The sequence below is a fragment of the Lagopus leucura genome, unplaced genomic scaffold, assembly GCF_019238085.1.
Source record: "Lagopus leucura isolate 7727_CA_CO unplaced genomic scaffold, USGS_WTPT01 Super-Scaffold_100049, whole genome shotgun sequence".
Classification (NCBI taxonomy): Eukaryota; Metazoa; Chordata; class Aves; order Galliformes; family Phasianidae; genus Lagopus; species Lagopus leucura.
Window position 1 is genome coordinate 1,331,061 of NW_024962295.1, and position 17,537 is coordinate 1,348,597.

A 17,537-nucleotide genomic window follows, 5' to 3' on the forward strand; every position below is an offset into this window, starting at 1 on the left:
ACCCTGAGCATCACTTTCCCATGACCTGTACATTAAAAGCCTACTAAGTCCTTAAGCTTTGGCACTGAAGAAACAAGAGCTGAGTCCTTATCAAACTTGATAGCACTCTGCAAAAGGTTATCTTTGCATCACATCTAGTGGTTAAATGTTCGTTACTTCCAGCAGTTGCTGGTAGTGTCTAGAGTAAATAAAGCTGTTAAACAGCTTCCATTTAAATCTTTCATGCACATTTCTAGAGGATGGTTATTTAAACTTAAGCCTAAGATGTTTATTTTCTGGTGTAAGTGAAATAGACTTTCATATTCTTTTCAAACAAACAGATACAACGCTGACTGAGTTGAGTGATAAAATAGCAAATGAAATTCTGTGCTGACAAATGTAGAACAAGCTGCATCTGACACAGACGACTGATTCTAAATGAGCTGCTCCTCAGGAATGTCTCTGCAGACAGATTTAGGAAACCATCAGCCTGGAGCATCAGGGTCAGAGAGTCTGAATGTCAGGGATGACTCAAAAGAAAGAGGCAGAGAACTATAAAAGGCACAAAGAGCAACATTAATCCAAAGACTGGAAGGGCTTCCGGGCCAGCACAAGCTTGGCAGACTTTGAAGCTGCAACAGAGTAAGGTTAGCAGAGGCTGAGCACAAGATGAAGGTCTGTGAAAGGAGGGGCAAGCTCCTAATGCAAGGCCTGTGGTGCCCAGTGAGAAGTTCAGCATAAAAGCAGCACTTCTTCCAGTGGTGCGTGACGAAGCTGTACCATAGGATGCCATACAGACAAACACAGATAGCTTCACATGGAGATTAGGCAAGGCCACTCTGTATCTGGATACAACCTCTAGCACATGCAGGATCTTAAATACAAGGGAAGGAACCAAGCCATACTTATCCCAAGTTATATCTGAAAGTGTTCCTGACCAGCCCTACAGAACAGATCTTACAGAATGAATTTAGTAATAAACACTGAAGAAAGCCAGTGTATTATCTTCCATTTTGGCTATTTGTATTACCTGCTTCTTGAAAAGGTGAGTCCCAAAAAAGTTAATTTGACACAGACAGATAAGTTCCCTGAGGTACAGAAACACTCTCGTTCAGCTGGAAAATTAGCAATTGCTAACGCAGTAATTACAAGGACATTAAAATGTCCTCTGGGCAGGGCTGCCATCTTCCTGCCATGGCTTCTTAGGCAGAAGTGAGCTTAGCACTTGCAATGCCATAATGGGATGGAAAGTACCGCAATAATAGCAGGGTGGCAAAGTTTTGGCTACAGCAAGGGAGCAGCCACAGATACAGAAGCAAAGGAAAAGAGCTGCTCACCTTCAGAAGGGCTCAAGTAAGCAGGGATCTCCAGCAAGAGATGTCCTCATTCTTAAATGAGGTCTGGGAAGGGGTGAATCCTGGATCCAGCCCTTCCAGTACACTCATACACCTGAGCTCCCCTGGGTTGGCCCTGCCTTCCCACCAGGTGCTCAATCACTGCTTCAGCCCTTCATTTAGCATCACCACCACAGCACTCCGTGCAGCTCAGAGCAGATCCCACACAGCACCGCTTGCCAGGCACACCGAGCAAGGCCACATCTTGCTCCTTGACCAGCCGCTGCTCTTCAACCCCTGGCTGCTTTTTTTTTTCTGCCCATATGAGAAAAAGTGGAGGGAAATAAAGGTGGACCAAAGCGTAGCCAAGGAATTTCCTGGGATGCACTCAGAGAGCAGTCCCTGAGCACAGGCTACAGGATGGGCAGGTGCTGCATCCCCACTGAGGGCTGCTCAAGAAGGCCTCCACAATTAAGAGCTTGAAGGACCTAAAAACCTCCTTTAGCTCACAAAGGGAACTTAAGTCATTCTAAAGCTCTAAATCAGCTTAAACAGCTTAAACTCATCTAAGGCCTTAAAGTGTTTTAAGCATTTTAAACCCATCTAAAGCCTTTAAATGGCTTAAGGAGCTTTAAACGCTCTGAGGCTTAAAAGTGATTTAAGTATGTCCAACTTCAGGCTAACCCACTTCTCACACCTCTCCCACTCACACAGCACCTGTAGCTCCAGGTTCAGGCCCAAATGCACGGCTATGGCAGAACCTCTCTTCCCAGTGCCATTGATGGGTGCTCTGGTGCTTTGGGGAATGCTGCAGCCCCTCTGCAGCTGCTCACCTGATGGCAGCAGGGCCGGGCAGGTGCTGGGACAGAACCTGAAATTGGCCACGCTTTCCTCCCTTATTTTCTTTGGTTTCAAAGATGGGGAAGGAGTGAGGCTGGGATTGAGTGCTCAGATTTGAACAGGACCCATTCTGGGGCACACACAGAACTATGAGGTGTCAGTTCCAGTCTGGCTGTGGGTGAGGACAGCAGACCTACTGACTCCCTCTTCAGCTCACCAGCAGTTCTGAAGTCTTCATTCACTGCAGGATAGCAAACAAATACCTAGTCAGCGCAAGTCCTATATTTTCTGATGCCTTAGTTTTAATGAGGATTGGAAATAGAAACTTTTTTATTTAGAAAAGATGCGACAGGATATTAACACACAATTTTGTCACTTAAGTGACAAGCTGTCCCCATTCTCCTCTCCCCACTATCTGTAGGATTACTGTCCCATTATGCGCTGTCACTCACCTTTCCCATTCCCTTCCCTCTGCAAGACAGCTCCCACTTGCACCATGTTTCCCACAACCGTGACTTAAAGCCAAGATTCTTGCCCTTCTGCCTCTTTCCCCTGCTGCTCTATGACAGGGGCCTTTGAACACCACCACCATGCCCAGTGCATCCAAGTCCAGCAAGCACAAGTGTGGCACCCCGCTCTTTGCAGAAGGCAAGGAGAGGGAACCATGCAGGGCCCAGAGCCTCAGGCCCTCTGATGATTGCTGCTACACGATCAGTTGTATCCTCAAGAGAAATTAATCTGAATTTGTTTTACAAATAAGGTTAAAGAAAACATTGTAAAGCTGATACAAACTGCATTGCTAGCAAACCGCCCTGAATTATCGAAAGGTCAGTGCCGCTTTGAGCTCACAGCAGGCAGTAAGCCAGACACTCAAGGCACGGCTCTGCTCTCCATGTGCATGCACCATTTAATTTTAATGGAACACACAGCACAGAACAGGATAAAATGCCTTCTATTGCCGCTATGTCCTGTGAAAATATCTTTGGATTAACAGCATTGTGCCAAAGTCTGCCTAACACCAGTAGGTGCTGGCAGACACCAAAGCCAACCGAGATCCCTTAGCAGTTTCCAGACCTGGCTCTCAGTGATGTTCTCCCTGCCCTAAAAGAACCATGCAGAATTCGCTCTCTGCTTCCTTTCCTCACCTTTTCCAGGTGAAAAGCCTCGCGGGCTTTTGATGACCCAAAACTTGAGGCTGTTTTGTCTTTTCCCAGTCATCTCCTTCCCAATGCAAAATGTTTCAGATCTTTTCACTAAACCAAGAACCACTGTGCACACTTTGCTTTGAAAACAGCACAGAGGAAAATCTGAACATCAGCAGCACTGATAAGAGAAGGCAAAGAACAAAAATCTTTGATGTTCTGTCACTGTTGGGCAAAGGAAGCTGCCCAGCATTTGTTTCTGCTTGATACCTGTGAATGTAAAAATTAGTCATTTCTTTTGTAGTTCTGCAGATGGTTCTTCAAGCTAATTACACTCTCAGAAACCCAAACCACCAAATATCCCATGCTAAGTAAAGAAGACCCATTCAAGCAGCAGCAGATTTCTGGGATCTTCTGAAATGCCAGTATTACTTTTGACTATTTCCATTTTCGTAACTTTTCTCAAGTCCATGCCATCTGGATGAAGTGAGCTATTGGCTTCAGCAGAGCCAGACCCTCAGGCCAGAGCCATGCTCCCACTTCCAAGCCCATACTGCAAACAAGCCCCTCTCTATGGGAGAATGCAGCACATGCAGTTCCTCCTGCAGAACACAGCACCTTTCCATTGGTGCCTAGTGCAAATTTCCTCACTACCCAACTAAAATGTCAGGTCACAACTCATCAGCCCAGCATTTCTTAGTCTCCTGGCATAGCTATCTTGCTTGGTGAGGTGAGGAAACCTATGTGAAGTTGCTGACGAGAGCATGTGATACAGCTCTTCAGGTTCACATGTGATCCCTACTGATGGTATTTGTATTTCCATACAATTTTTCCCCAGCTCTGCAGACACCCAGACCACGATTTGGAACAGTTAGCAGTGGTCAAACCCTGCTCTGCTGTGCTGCTCTCAGCTGCCTTAGCATCAAGGCTAAGAAACTGAGCCTGTAATATTCACATACCCCCTGAAGGATGCTCGCTACAACCCAGCAGTGGGAACACACTGCCAGGTAAGAGACACCATGCTAGTTCTTTTCTTGTATCAATATGCTAGATGGATTTAAAACTGAACAAGCACAAGATCTCTAAGCGCAGACACCATGCTGGCTTGCTCCCTGCCACTTGCCTGGCCCAGCAGCTGCTCAGTGCATGAAGCAGGAGGAGAAGGCAGCTCCATCCCCCAGACTGTGCTGGCTCTGCCACTTTCCTACAGCAGGGATCTAGGTGCTTGATGAGAGCTGGTAATCTCTGAAGGGAAAGTGTGCTGGGTGGGATGAGCTGGGGTGGATAGTTTCCCTCTGGCACTGTCAGCCCAGGAGAGCTGCCGTGCACTGCGTGCCACAGCTCAGACCCCTGCAGCAGTGCAATGGGACAGAGAGCATCGCACTGGGCCACCAGCAGCTGCACGTCCCAGCTCAGCCAGCGCCAGGCAGACAGCGTGGGAGCACTGTGAGCCTCAGCCATGTGTGCCATGGCCATCCCAGCCAGAGAGCAGGTACAAAGACACAAGGACAGCATCATTTTATTCTGCAGTTCCCAGCACATTTTGCAGTTAACCAGCCAATGAATGGTATAAACAAGCACTCCCTCTTTTTAAAATGTCTTTAAGCTGTGCAATGGGACTTTTTTTTTTCTAGTCAAAACACTGGAAGCATTAATTAAAATTAATTGTTGATGGTATCATTCTAAATGCTTACTGTGTTTCTTATCTGGCCAGCTCATGCCTTAGATTCCACGAATAAATCACAAAGACAGCAGATACCACATATCACCACAGAAATGAGCTTAGCCTGAGAGAACAAATTAAGGAGAAAGATAGAATCTAAAGCCCCCAGTCCTCTGGGAACGAGGTGCTGCTCACACTCCTGTTTGGAGGCTGCAGTTTCCAGGCCTGGCTCTCAGTGATGCTCTCCCTGTCCTAAAAGAGCCATGCAGAATTCGCTATCTGGCGATTGGGTGTATGTGTCTGCTGTGAGGTCAAGGAGAGAGGTAAACAAGGGGCTTGCCATAACAGTATGCACACAGTATGTCAGAATTAGTTATCCAGTACCCAGCTAGGCAGTGGGAAGAGAAAATGAGAAGTAATCTAACATGAAATGTTAGGAGGAAGATCGTTCTCATGCCCTTAGCAACCAGTATTACCACCTGCGGCAGGCACTGTAACATACATCTCCAATCAGTGCTCTGTGATCTTGCAGTTTGTCTCATCATTTTTAAATGCAAGAATGCTTCTACCTTTTTTTAATTTTCTCTCACGGTATTTGGGTGCCCGTAATCTGGTGAAATTACCCCATATGAGGAAGGGGAAGGCACCTTCCCTAGGGCGGCACTTCAAGGGACATGTTTTAGTGGGAAAATATTGGTGTTAGGCTGACAGCTGGACTGGATGAGCTCAGAGATCTTCTTCCAACCTTGTGATTCCATGATTCTTCCAGGTGGTTCCTGCCCCCAGCCCTTGGAGACAACAGGGCCATTCTGGGACGCTTTGCAGTGGCTGACAGTCACCCCTCCATGGCACACACAGGTCCATTCCACAGGAGCTTTGCTGTGTCACAGAAGCAAAGGGAAGCAGCTGGGCAGAGCACAGATGGATTTTCGGAAATGAGGACACTGCCCCAGGTACAGCAAGAGCTGTTAAGAGTGGGCTAGAAAGAGAGGAGGGAGCAGGTCGACTTGTGCCTGCTCACAGTTTGTGATCCCCAGCAGCACGGGGTTATTTTCCTCACTGTGCCACATCAGCCTCAGCTGCATCAGTTCTGTGCCAAGATGAAGGAGGAATTCCTGCAGAGCCTCCCAGCAGCACCCCATTTCCAGGCACAGCATAGCAGGCAGCGACAGCCCTGTTTGGCAACAAAAGCCACCTGAGGAGCAGCGCAGCATCACGATGCTTGGCTGGGATGAAAGCATGGATTGCTGAGCATCCCAGCTCAGCTCTTGGTCAGAATGCTGTGCTCAGCTCCCCAGCTGCCCGCACCACCTTGTGTGAGCCAAACACTGAGCAGAACTGACCTACCTAGCACTCTAGAGCTGTGTGTGTGTGTGCAGACCCTGTGCACTCCTGCAGTTCTCACCCACTTCATCTGATGCTTTGAGCTGTTCAAGCTTCAGAGCAGTAACTGGCAGTTCTAACACTCAGGGTCTGCGTGGAGCCGAGACCTCTCCCTTCTCCTGACAGCAAAATGCTGCTGAAATGCTGCAATGTTCTAAGCCTGCTCCAGCCCTGCCTGCAGTTCTGCCTCTGGAGCTGCTCCCCAAAGTGTTTGCCATCCCCGAGCCCTGGCACACCTGGGTTCCCGTCTGCCATGTGAGGACTGAGCCACGCTGTCATACTGACGCAGAACTTGTCCTCTCCATTAAGCGCTCTTATTTTTTTTCACCTCATGCCTGTGCCATGCCCACCACCTTCCCGGGCAGAGCCTAGCTAGAATTATTAGAATTACCATTTAGAATTAATAGTCAAGTCAGATATCTTTAATAATTCCGAGTCTCCCTGTACACGAGGGATTCCCAGCAAGGCGAGGAGCCAGGGCCGGTGTTGCCCATGCCCAGCAACACACTGCCCTCCATACAATACAGCCCACGCTCTGGTGTAACAGAACAGCACTTAGCCCATACACACTGCATTTCTTCGTGCTAAGCCAACGTGGTCTCTCAACGTTAGCGCATGACACACAGTCACACAGAGAGGTGGTACAGAGAACATCGCCACGAGACACCAGACAGCATCACCACTCCTGGAGCCGTCAGCACTCGGCTCTGTGCACTGAGCCTGCAGTGACCTCGGCCATCGGTACGGGAACGCGCTGCCCTGGTGAAGGCTGAGCTCCAGCTGAGCTCTGCCCAGTGGGCAGCATGGAGGATGCTGACCTCAGCCCCCAGCACCGACGTGAGCAGCACGCGGTGGTTCCTCTCAGGTCGCCCTCCTGCAGGCCCCATTCCTGTTGGTGAGGTTGGGCAGTGTGGGCCCCGTGCCCGGCCCGGCAGAGCTGTGGAACTGCAGGCAGGCAGTCAGTGAGATGGGGGGTTCTCCCTCCCACAGCCCCACAGGAGCACTCCTTGCACTGCTCCCTGCCGAGCACAGATGCTGCCGGCTTGGAGAAGGAGCTCCGCAGCTCCGTACACGTACACACAGCACTAAGCTCTGAGGTATAACAAAGGGAAGAGGATAAACACCGGTGCAATGCTTCTTCAACGCTGCTGCAGCGTTTGCTCGGCCCCGGCTCACCGTGCACGCCGACCATCGATCACTTCTGCTAATGGAGCACCACTCGCAGGGCCGGGAGCACTGTGGGCTCAGCTTCAGCAGCGGCGCACGGGCTGTGGGTGCAGGGCTCCGTGCGGGACAGCCATCTCTCGTCAGACGGGCAGCAGCACGAAGGGAACAACCGGGCCGGTGGGGCAGCGGGCGACCCTGTGCTGCCATCGGGGGGCTGAGGCCGCTCGCTTGGCACAGCCCCGGGCAGTCCCCTCTCCGGCTCAGAGCGCAAGGCACAGGCGGTGACGGGAGGGGAGCGGGGAGGGAGCGAGGGCTCACGAGACAGGGATGCTCCGAGACACAGGGTGACAGCAGACGGGGCACAGAGCCACATGCTGACCTGCTGGGGGGCCCCGCGCCCGCAGCTGGCGGCCGGCAGCCCTCAATGGAACGCCAGGAGGAACATGAGCACCACGTTGACGACGATGAGGAAAAGGAGGATGACAAAGACCACCACCCGCTGGGTCTCCGGATTCATGTTGCAGCGGAGGAAGGTGTGAAGCGCGCTCCACTTGTGCCTGCTGCGTTCGGGGACCTTTGCCATGGCTTCAGCCCAGGGACAGAATTAAAAAACAAAAATTAAAAAAAAAAAAAAAAGGGGCGGAAAAAAAAAAAATAGCGCCCTTCTCAGAGGAGCGCTGGGGCAGAGCGCTGCGAGCAGCGGCGCAGCTCTCAGGCGCTCGGCCCGGCCATGGCACCTGCGGGACCCCGCAGCACCCCGCCTGCCGCGGCCCCGGAGCGGTGCGGATCCCTCCCGCGAGGAGCGGCGCTGCGTTCCGGCCGCGGCGATTTGCTGCGCCGTCTCCAGGATACGCGCGGGCCTTGGCAACGCGGCGCGGGGAGCGGGGGGCGGCACGAGCGGGCGGCGGAGCCCTCGGCACCGCACCGCGCCGGCAGCCGGAGGAGCGCGGAGCGGGGACGGACGGATCTCGGAGCCGGGGGGCGAGGCCGCCTCCGCAGCCGGGAGCCTCCTGCAGGCAGCTCTGCGGAGCTGAACGGCGCGCTGCCGGGCAGGGAAGTCGGCCGGGCGGCGGAGCGCTGGGGGCAAACCCGCGGGCAACGGCGGCAGCGCGGCGCCCGAGCGGCACCCACAGGCGCTGCCGAGAGCGGCGGAACCGCGGGCGGGGCCACGGCGGGCGCGGTGAGGGGCGGCCGGCGCCGGAGAGCTGCCGCTGCCGCACCTGCGCGCTCCAGGAGCTCGTCGGTCCTCCGCGGGAGCGCGGCGGATGAATGGTACGAAGAGGATGACTCGGCACTTCACCCATCCTTCAGCAGCGCAGCTGTTTGGGCAGCTGCCCCTCGGGCGGGGTGCTGAGCACAGCCACCCAAAGCAGGGCGCGAGCAGAGCCCTCCTCCCCGTGCGACTGCCCGCAGAAGCAGCTCGGTGCTTTCGGGTGTTGGCACCAAGGCCTGCAACACCACTGCCTGCATCCTGGTGCACAGCAGCTGAGAGATCTGGAAGGATACAGGTTTCAGTGACAGCCTAGCTGGGTGCTTCCTTTCATTTCAGTTTCTGCAGAAAGTGCAAAATCAGCAGTGTCACCATGTGCTTATGGAACGATTAAGATGTGATCATAAGGTGTCATAAAACAAAAACCAAGCCCACACAGTAGGTTTAGGCTAGATATGAAGAAAGTCTTTTGCACTGAGGATGGTGAGGCACCGGCACAGGCTGCCCAGAGATGTGGTGGGTGCCCCATCCATGGAGACTTTCAAGGCCAGGCTGATCAGGCCCTGGGCGACCTGATCCAGCTGTGGTGTCCCTGTGCACTGCGGGCAGTTGGACTGCGTGGCCTTCAAAGGTCCTTTCCAATTCCAAGGATTCCATGATCCTATGATTCTAAGTACATCAGTGTGCCGTTTTCTGAGCTTAAAGATCCTGCACATCCTATCTCTAGCCTACTTACAGAACAAAGAACACCAGGCATGAGACTTTTCCCCTTGTGGCCCAGGCCCTGAACCTTCCACGCCGAGCTCATGGACCTCCAGGCTGCCTGAGCTCCTGGGCATTCCTGAGCTTTTTCCCTGTGTTTCCTTAAGAGCTTTGAAATAACAGCTCTCTCCCGTACGTTCTACAGCCCAATGCTGGCTCCCTGAGCTTGTGGGCTTCCATTTAATGAAAGTTCTTCAAGATTAGAGTTGATTCATAGTATTGTTCAGCTCTTGGGAATTCTGTAAGTCTTGTTTGTCTGACAGCAGACAGAATTTGGGCATAAGCCACTGAACAGTGTTTTGGGGCTGGGGCCTTTAGGAGAAGGCAGTCCAAGTGAAAAGGAAGCATGGCCACATATGCTGTGCACATCTGAAAGCAGCAGCTAGCATCTTCTCCAGCCTCTTGGTGCTGCTGATCAGAAGCAGAGCCCAGCAACTCACCAAGACACACACCAGATGGGTAGGCTGGCCGCTGCCCTGCTGGTGCCACACGATTTTGGGCCACTTCTGAAATCCAGTATGCTATCATTCTGCAGTCACCTCCTGAAGTCTTGGGAGCTCACGAATACATTTAAGTATTTGAAGGCAAAAGCACAGGAAGTTTGACTGAACACCTGAAAAGCTATCTGAGAAGAGAAAGTAGGTTCCTTCTTGGATGCTATATCCAGACCTTGTGGAAGAAGAAGTTTGGGAGTGACACCAACTGCAACCTGGCTTCTGTCACCAACCCCATGCACTGAATCGCCCTTGCAAGGTCTGTGCATGAGGGTGCTACTCCCATGATAATGCACAGTGTCACAAAGCACAACTCCTGCCACGTGCTGCGGAATGCCCTGCAGCACTCTCCCCTACACAAATAAAGTCTCAATCCTCCTCCTCACTGATCAGACATCCTTCTGTAATAGGTGGCATCCATAAGATGAGGAAGGTTTTATCTCATAGCTTGTTAGAAAGTAGGATTTAGTTTGTATAATGATTGCAGAGTCCTCACTGGAATCTGATTTGCAATCATTTATTTCCAAGCCTTCCTCTAAGAGCTCTCCTCAGTCAGATGGGAACAGAAGCACTCTGAGGGAATGATGCTGTCACTCAAAGCAGTGCCAGTGGTGAAGGCAGAGCAGCTTGAGCCCAATGGTACACACAGTCCACAGCAGTTGGACTCTAATATAAGAACAGAAGCATCCTTTCCTTTACTTTTCACCAAAATAGCAGTAGCTATTTGTCCAGCCCCAAGCTGCCACCTTGCTTGCAAGTGGAGTAAACAAGGCTTAGGCTGAGTTTTCAGCTTTACAAGGTCAGAAGCATTTGGACAATCCTGCCTGTCTGATGAATGGAGTGTGCTAATACTGTCACAGCTGAGCCGGAAACTGAAAGCTTTATGTACAAAACGTGAAAAATGGATAAGTGTAATAAACAGTGCAGGTGCTTCAGCAGAATATGCCAGTAATTAACAGCAGACAAGGACAGGGAAGTGCTATACACACCCTGGCTCCCCAGCTCACAGTGGGCCTGCACAGCATGACTGCACAGCACAGCTCAGTGTGGTACACCGGCTGCCATGGACTTCAGTGCATCTTGCAAATAGAAGAAATCAAGCTTTGGTTGCATGTTCAATGGATGGGCAAATAGAAGAAATCAAGCTTTGGTTGCATGTTCAATGGATAGGCAAATAGAAGAAATCAAGCTTTGGTTGCATGTTCAATGGATAGGCAAATAGAAGAAATCAAGCTTTGGTTGCATGTTCAATTGATGGACTTCTATCACAGTTCAGCAACTGAAAACAAGGACTGCGAATGGAATGGAGAAGGAGAAAGCACTGCTACCTGAAAAACACATCTGCTCAAAGAATTTATGAAACTTCAAAATATCTCACTATTACGCTTTGCCCAGCATCCAAACTAAGCAAAAATCCAGGCTCTTCTGTATTGAGTTAACCCTTGGCAACAACTGCAGCTCCCAGTTGAACTGAAACCTCCACTGAGCCACAACCTAAAAGCATCAGAACAAGTACAGCTTCTTAAACTGCATGTGATCATGTATTTCTAGAATGGAAAACCATCTGTTGAAGGTCCCCAGTTTGCTTAGAATTTCACAGTGTGTAATGCTGTAAGGTCCTCTGTTATTGCCACTTCACATCCCCAGATAGCACGTCCCTGTGCTCTGTGCTCATGTCATGCTGCCCAAGGCAGCAGAACAGGCCCTGGAGAGCAGCTCTCAATGGGCTGTTCTCCAGGAGCTGCCCCATCAGCAGGGAAGTAAATGCAGTCTAACAGTGGCTTTCAAAATGATCGACAAAGTGAAAATGCAAAATGGATTGCCCCAGCACTGTCGTTCCATGCTAACACACAAGGTGCTCCTCTGCTCTCCTGGCAAAGCTTCTGTTAGAGATACGAGCACGAGGAGATGGGATGTTCAGTCTATCGTTCGAGCAGACTGCTTTTTTCTTTGACAAAGCCTGCTGACATGAAGACCTGCCAGCAGCAAGATGTCCAGATGCAGGATCCTCCCACAGATGATAGATGAAGCACTAAAAAAGAGCTCCCATCAAGACCTTCTTAGGTTGCTGCTCTCTTCAATCACACCTGCCCTCAGCTCAGAAGCTCGGAGAACCTGCACGTGGCATCCAACAGCTGTGAAGCAGCACAAGCCTACTGCTGCCGCGAGGCCCTGAGCGCTCCCCACTGCCCTGTGCAGGCCTGCCTGGCAGGCACATGCTGCGCAGGGATCACCAGCCTGCCCCGTGCTGCTGGAGATAAGGGCTGCTGTGTTTGCCATCAGTGGTCACGTGTGCTGTGTGTGGGAGCAGTGGGGTTACTGCCAGTGACATTTCCTGGCTCTGCTGGGAGCAGGCGTAGAACCAGCCCAAATGGGACATGCTTTGGGGCACCGAGTGTCCCAGGGGATGGAGCATTTCCCAAGAGAAGCGGGGCTGGCATGCCCAGCTCTCACAGATATTTCTTCTTTCAACAGCTCCTACAGTTCTGCAGCTATTATCAAAGCAGGAAAATGCAGCTGCAAGGAACATGCTCCTTCTTTAAAACATGGCTGAATTTGCTGCTCTCTCTGTTCCCTCCCCAGCCAGGGTAGGACCAGGGCCCTCAGTCGGTGGACAGGGCTGAAGCTGAAGAAGGGATCTTTGGAGGGATTAGCAGTGCTTCCTGAAGGGCCAGAAGAGTCAGGAGGGACTTTATTTTTCCACCACAGGATTCAAATGCATTCTGGAGATTAGGGGGAAAAAGGAGAGCTCGCAGAGAGGAGCTGCTGTAAGTCAGGATTTGGAGAGAGGAGAACAAATACAAGAAGTTTTTAATGTCAGAGGCATGCTGAGAGGAACCTGAGGCATGGTATAAAACCAGTTTGTTCCAGATATCCTCACTCCTCTCTCTGCAAGCACTTAAACCTGGAATAACCTCTACACTAATCTTTACCCAGCATTCCTGCTCCATCACATTCCTCCTTTATCCCCTTCTCTCAGCAGACCTTTGTACTCTGACATCCACTTTGTTATTGTACAGTTATCTGATGCAAGTGTTTCCTGAACTGGCAAACTGAGTGCAGACATCCCTAACTATTTTAAAAATAAAGACACTGGCTGGCCAAGTGAATTGTAAGAGCAAGATTTTGCATGACAGACTTGCTCTACTTGCTTTTGTATACCATCATGCTACAATTTCTAGAGTTTGCAAACTGCAGGTTAACTTACACTCCAAATGCAAATATCACCGCGCTGCTGACACACGTCCTATCATGGAACAGGGAGTGAGGTGTCACTATGGTCCCTGAAAATCACGAAGCAAGTGCCCAAAGTAGGTGAGTGACACAGAAAGCAGGGCAAGTCCTGCACTGTATCAGGCAGGGCACAACTGAAAGCTAGGCCCCACCTATGAACGGTGCCATCCCTCTCCATTCATTTTCAGGTCAGCACTGGCTGTCCTTGTGCAGAGCTGACTGAGCAACAGCACTCTGGGAAGCACTATTGGAAGCACATGGATCACAGAGCCTGCCGTCAGGTGCAGCTGAGAGCCCTGTGCAGGTAGCACCGCCAGGCCTGCCTGCCACACCACCTTCAGTGCCGCACAGCAAGGACTGAAGATCCCAGTAGCAATGAGGTGGATGCCCTTGTGTGCAGAGAGCAGCTGGGGTCTTGCCAACGTAACCCTTAGCCCTAGGGAGCACTGTGCCACTGGAGCTTTTTGTAAGGCGCTGCCAAAACACTTGAAGATGGTTGGAGCCTTCACCATAAAGAGACAACTTGTTATTAGCATCAGCAGTCGTGCTGTGTTTTCTCTAAGTGATGAGAAAGATTGGGCAGAGTGCTAGCAACCTATGGATATGCTGAAAAAAACACAGGCAGGCTTGGAGACGGTCTGGCAAAAGTAACTTCAGGAGTTAAATGTTGGATCATTTCTTCTTCAAAGGGAAGGATGTTTGTGGAGCCAGGCCTGACTCTACAGGCCGGTAACCAGGAATACATTTAATAATGTCTGCTGTTTGCTGGCATTACAAGTCCCCAGTACACACAGGCATCATTAACAAGTGTGAACAGAACAGAAGCTGTTAGTCTTTGCAATTAAACAGCTGGCAGGGCTGACGTAAGAACTCCAAAGCCGTCATGCAGCCTCCAGTTATTGCTTTTGAGTGACATATTTAGGTCTGTTTTACAGCCACAGAGAAAAGTCTGGGCAGTGCAACCCCCTCTTTCAGCATGTCTGTCCATGTTGGAGCGCACACACCACGGAGAGGCTAAACACAGAAGGCTCCCTCCTCAGCTCTGCTCCTGGAAGGCAGCAGTTGTCCCCTCAAAGCCGGCATTTCCTTGTGTATGAGCAAAGCCCCTTCTTCTGCTGTAACACCTCAGCATTTTTCTAGAAGTGTGACAGATCCCCTGAGTGCTATCCTTGCCCCAAGAACTAAGCTAAGCTGGTTTTTCTGTTGTTTTGTTTCTAATAAGTATCAGATTAGCAGGGCTATTTTAGAGAAAGTCTGGTGTAGTTCAGCAAAAAAAAAAAAATTATGTGTTGAAGAAAGACTTCTGTGTGTATTTAACGCGTGTTGGCAGCCTGTATGCATACTCCTGCCTCAGCGATGTCCTGATGCTAGGAAAGGGGAAAGCAGCTCAGAACAGCTGCAGCTGCTCATAGCAAAATGGGAATATGGCTCTAGCGACCCCCAGCAGCACTTGGCTCCTGATCCTGGCCTTTGGGGAGACACAATTGCCATATAGTATTTGGATATACCGATTTCATCTAATTTCATTGCTTAAAGCCCTCTGCAATGACATCGGAAGTTTCAGATCAGATGACTGTAAAAACTAAACTCATAGAGTATCAAAAACTGCTGCAATTCTGCTCCAGTTCTGCCCTGAACACTCTCACATACAAGGTATGCAAGCACAGAAGACCAGTAACTCAGATCCTGTAAAGATTCATGTCCATCAGGGAAAACATTAATTCTTGTCCTCTACAGCAAGGAGCTGACTACAATGCTCCATGAAGGAGGTCATTTGTATTGGACAAAGTTGGAACGCTTTGTTCTGACCTGCATGAGCATTTCTTTGGTATTTTGGACCTGCATTTATTCGTATCTTTTCAGTGGATCCCTGTACAGTTCACGTATCTTACTTGTTGCCCTTGGGTGTGCCTGGGTGAGCTCTGAGTTACTCCACAAGGATAAATTCTCAGTGAGAGATGAGAGTTTAGCACAAGAAAAATGCTGTAGAGCCTCATCAGCCACGGTTGCATGTTGCTTGGCAAGACAAGATAGGACTGTTAGAACATTTGCTGCCTTTGGTAAATGAGAGATGATTTTTGTTTACACCATTTCCTGAACATTTTTCTGTATGCATTATTTTGTTAAATCAGGAATGTGAACATTAGATTAATCAGCTTAATGGCATCCTGTCAACAAGCACTGGTAAAAAACACGAACATATGTAACATATTGCAATACTCTCATTTTAAAACGTGAGGCAACAATGTTACACATCTCAGATAAAATCATAAAATCCTGAAGTGCTGATTCCAGCATGTCCCTGCATTTCCTCAGGAACAAAACTTCAGATTCCAAATTCCAAGCTTATCAAACGTAGAGTCAGAAGAGATAAGGAAAATAGAGGGAGTCTTGCTACTGTTTTCCAAACCTTCATTGCTTTGCTTTCAGGGCTGAAAGAAGGCAAATACTCCACCTCTGTGCTGAACTGCAACAGCATTTTTCCCAAAGCCCGTAGCTGTAAGGAGCCCCTTGCACAGCAGCAGGGCAGAACAGACTCTTTGGTGCCTATCAGAAATGTCCGAGCAAACACACCTAAGACCATTTGCAAAGGCCAACTATTTGATAAACAGCATTTTTCCTCATTATCTCTGGCATCACTTGAGAGCTCAGCAGGCAGGCTTTTACACGCTTAATTCGTCAACTCCTCCGCTTCAGCCTACAGGTACCATATTTCATGCTGCCTTACACTGTGCCTACCCCGTGCATACTATTCTGTAGTGCAAAGTCAGAACCACCGTGCATGTAGAACACAGACTTTCTCTTGCCACATTTTACCAGCTTATGCTGCAGAAGAAAAGGGTGGAGTCTTTACCTAGAGCAGCCACCAAGTAAGCTCCACCAAAGACAATCAGAAAACAAAAATCTCTTTTCATGAAGATCTATATCTGAAAGAGCATCAGACAGACTTCTCCAGAAAATTGCTTCCCCTGCCTCTTTTCCCATCCCGAACCCTTTTTATTACTTTTTGACTGATTTTTCTTGGCTCCTACACTGACTCATGCTGATCTTCCTAGGTGGGCTCTGTACAACCTTCCCAGCTCTTTTATTCCTCTTGTTTTCCTGCCAACAAATTATTCGAGTTTTACGAAAGGCTTCTTTTTTTTTATTCCACAAAGATTTTCTCTTGATCCAAAATGAACTTAAGCTCAGCAGTTGCTTTATTTTTTTTTTTAAATGCAACATTTGTACTGCCAAATGCCTTAAAAATTTATTTTAGCCTTCTCTGTTTATTTGAAAGCTGCTCCTTCTGAGAGGTTTGAGAATCACGGCGTTACCATAGTTTCCTTATCCACGACCAATAAAATGCAATTTGGAATAAAATGCAACAAGGACAAGACTGCTCAGCAGACTTCACTAAACAACTGGGCATTGGTGTCTACACTCTAGATTGCTCCTAGTGTTAGTACTGGAAATAGTTAGGATTAATCTGCACCCAGATTCTGATCCAGCAATCAAACTGAAGGCTCATGCTTTTCTGATTCCCAGCTATTGGAGATGGTTCAGCTCCAGCACTTAAGATTTCTCTTCATGTAAAATCCGTACCTCACAGATTTAGTATTTCACCTCTGCGAGATTTTATGTCACTGCACTCTTTTGTTCCAGGAAGTAATTGCACAGGAAAGCACTGTGCTAATGCTCAGCAAAGGTAAGTGATGGATTCATTACCCCTAGAAATCTGTTGACAAAGTAAACGATGTACTGCCTGTTCTTACAGCTTTGTTGGCCCCCGAACAGGCAAGCTTCTAGGAAATGTGCCAGAGATAAACTAGTCTCTTCCAGTCAATCAGCCAACAAACCCACACATACTTCAAAGAGGATACAAATGATACCTGCTTTGGACACATCCACTTGTTTTCCTTATTAGGGGTTATATGATGGGATTTTACTCAAATAAAATGAACTAATAAAAAAAGAAAACCAAATGTCCTCAATAACAGAGAACAATGGAGAGAAAAACACAACATATATGATGGTTACAGAGGTCTACTGCCAAGTTAAATAGTTTTTCTGATTTTAAAGAGCTGTGAAGATTTCCTTTAAAAATAAAGTGCAAATAAAAGGAAAGAAGGAAAATATTTTGCATTCCTCTTTAAAAAAAAAATATATATATATATCAAGAGGACGCTCATGTTTCATGAGCCACAATGAAGAGAGTTGCCAAGTCAAAAAGCTGAATGGCAGGAAAGCCAAATTCTCCCATGACAATCTCAGCACACAGTATGGGGTTGTCTTCTGTGGTGCCTGGGCCTCTCTCAAAAACATATCAGGTTAATGGGAGAGAATGCA

General features: G+C 49.1%; 1 protein-coding gene across 1 annotated transcript in view; it reads right to left on the bottom strand.

The window, feature by feature from the left end:
* The window catches only part of LOC122187658, a 199,163-nt gene that overhangs the window by 17,142 nt on the left and 164,484 nt on the right, over positions 1 to 17,537 (bottom strand). The window lies entirely within an intron of this gene.